Source organism: Battus philenor, unplaced genomic scaffold, assembly GCF_028537555.1.
Source record: "Battus philenor isolate CCGP_79_NKW_IND1 unplaced genomic scaffold, ilBatPhil1.0.hap1 SCAF_24, whole genome shotgun sequence".
NCBI classification, from domain to species: domain Eukaryota; kingdom Metazoa; phylum Arthropoda; class Insecta; order Lepidoptera; family Papilionidae; genus Battus; species Battus philenor.
In genome coordinates this window covers 920,587-923,706 of record NW_027181687.1, presented here as the reverse complement: position 1 = coordinate 923,706, position 3,120 = coordinate 920,587, and the positions used below count along the sequence as shown (strand labels likewise).

The window sequence follows — 3,120 nt, the reverse complement described above, 5'->3', positions numbered from 1 at the left end:
AGAAATTTAAATATACGTCGTGTCGTTGTCGAGGCTTCTTTGTTAATGACGATCGTGTCGCGCTGTGCCGCTTTTATACGTCTATGCAGTGACAACTAGCGCCATCTATTGACGCAAAAAGAAACTACAGAGTTTTGACATATAAATAAATAACTCGACGAGCTATTATAGAGAGGGCTATGCTAGATTCTTTACAAACATGGAGCAGAACAAATGACTTTGGATTTTAGGGTTTTGGAGTGGTGATTATACCCCGGCAAGCGCAGCGAAGTAAGTCCACCTACGAGATGGATAGTGTACTTCGTTAATGTCATCGAAACACCCTGGATGCAAGTTGCTTAGTACCGATTTAATTAGAAATCTATGGAAGGGGCTTATGTCCAAAAGTGGGCGTTCTATGTGACGTATATGACATGAGCTATACATACATACATAGTTATATATAATTAGTTTAATCTGATGATGTTGCCTGCGTACCAATTCTAATCGGTCTTATTGAAAATCTACGAGGTCAATATCTAGAAGAAAACGTCCTACTGTTTAAAAGATGATGGTGATGGTATGATAAATATATGAATTAATAGTCACCTCTTTAAACCAGAGGACATGGCGCAAAATAGATTCAGATATTGTAATTATAAATGATCACAAACGACTGACACTATAGCGACGTGTGGCAGCTATTTGAGTGTTTTATTGCACGATCTGTTTATATACAACTATAACTTTTGCACACGGTTTTGCTTCGGTTAAATAAATATCTGTTTGATGTCACATCCATGATTTGTTAGGGAGAATAACGCGTGCATTTTCGGTTGTCTCAAGTGTTTGTTCATGAACCCTCGTGTGTTTAACAGTGAGTTTGAACAAATTCATTTGGCTTTGAAAGATGTCATATGCAGAAGTACTTACACAAACTGACAGAGGATATATCTAAATATATATATAAATAAATATACATAATTCGTGAGCAAAGGGACATGTTTTTTTATCTATGTTATAAATGTATATTACCACGTGATATCTCGTAGATTTCACGATATATCAAGGACACAATGATATTGGAATAAATGATTCAGGTAGTCACGTTGTCTGTGATAGTAACAAATTGATTAATTTTTTATGGTCCCGTTTTTGAAGCCTCCATGTATGTGCAGGGATCTTTATTTCAACAATAATATTTTCACGTATCTTTTATTTTTATTATTATCTTACTTGTCAATATCTACCATTCGTTCTATTTTCTTTACTTCACATTATCTTTCATTCCTTCCTATTCTTTTTCAAACCTCGCCTTACTTTTACAGCCTTTTATCTCAAATTCTGCACTTACATTTATTCGTTTTATTACTTTATTTCTTTGGTTTATAGCTTTTTTTATTTTTATCGTGTATAACCTTCTAATTAGATACTCCACAGAAATTACTATCTAGCTTTTAAGGTAATATGTAAATTCGTTTTTTTGACAAACATTCTTGATGCCTATATAAAGGGGAAATCACTTTGTTTTTGTGATCTTTTTTAGTTAAATCACTATCACACTAGCCCTTAATTTTACTAAAATGTGGTCAAGTAGTGCTTTAACTATTTTATGTGCTATATTCTTGTCAAGAGGAGTGCTAACCTTCTCTTTTTTCAATATTATCATGTTATATTTGTCTGATTTTTTTTTATTATTGGATGTATCACAGATTAAGTTTAACATGATTTTAAAATTTTATCGCAGGTTGAAAATCACTTTCATTTGTACTTATTATTTATTACTCTTCATTATATATCATTGCCTACCAATAAGGCGATGTTGTCTTTCTCTGTTGCGATGTCGATATTTGCGTCATCTTATCGCTTGTGCAATCGATGGACGCTGGGGTTGAAAGGTACTTGAGTGGTCACTACTAGCTAGTAGAAGTGGCATGGGCAGCCTTCCCACTAACCTATACCATGCAGTGAACGTTTATCTTCTGAAAAGAAAAGAAAAAGAGATTTCCTTGTATAAGCTTCATTCTATAAAACTCATTTAAAATCCCCAGATTAAACATTATATTGTATAAGTAGAAGATATATAGTCGTTGAGAATATAATAGTACTATTAAAAACAAGTAATCATTTTTTAAAAATATTAAGTTAAGGATCATCGTTTAATGAAAATCTGTGTGGAAGGCTTGATAAAGATAAAGAGAAAATACGTTTATTCAATATATGAACTTTTAACAGAACTCTCATTGATCGTCAACTTACCTATTTATTTTTTAATATATATTATTTTTAGTCTACTTTGGTTGGCAAGGTGTTATACTTGTGGAAATAAAACGGGGAGAAACTCCTCAACAACATATCTTTTTTATTAAAGCTTATCAGATATAGCCTCAATTAAATCAAAATCATCAAGCAATATCAATGCCAAGGATTCTCATCATTTAAATATTCGTTTATTGAATAAAACGCTTTGTGTCAATTTATTTTTAATGTGTTTTGAATTTAGAATTTTTTGGAACTTATGTACAGCAGTGGGCATCCTACGAGTGATGGTGATAATGAAATTAGTAATGTGGATACTTTTACAACGCGGGATAATGCGACTTGATACTATAAATACAGAACCATTGCCTTTGTGATTTGTTATGGTACCTGTTATTAGGGGCCTATTATTACCATATCTTATTTTTGCAATAGGTATATATTTTACTATGATTTTTCCATTAAACATTTTGATTTTCATCCCCTCTCCCTCATCCTTCACAATCACTCTTTTTTTCTTCTTTCATGCTTCACATTTTCTATTGAATGACACAGGATTCATTTCATTTACATTACATTCGCGCATCGCAAATTTTAATTATTTATATTTCCAATTGTTGTGATCTATTTATCTGCATTGAAAATGCATGTATATATCTATATATATATATATATATATATATATATATTTTCTACTAGATGATAAATAAAACAGAGTTATCTGGTCAATAAACATACCAAAAAACTATATAGCTAAAGTGAACAAATACGGTTGTAATATTAGTTAAAAATATCGCTAAGAGTAAATTCATTGTAAATATAAAAGCAATGGAGGTATGATAGAGAGGTATAATAATGAAACCTCTCTACACCCTCCTGAAG

General features: G+C 31.5%; 1 pseudogene; it reads right to left on the bottom strand.

Annotated features, from left to right (window-relative positions):
* Positions 1–1,540: 1,540 nt before the first annotated feature.
* Positions 1,541–1,646, bottom strand: LOC137924762 (U6atac minor spliceosomal RNA; annotated as a pseudogene).
* Positions 1,647–3,120: the final 1,474 nt, after the last annotated feature.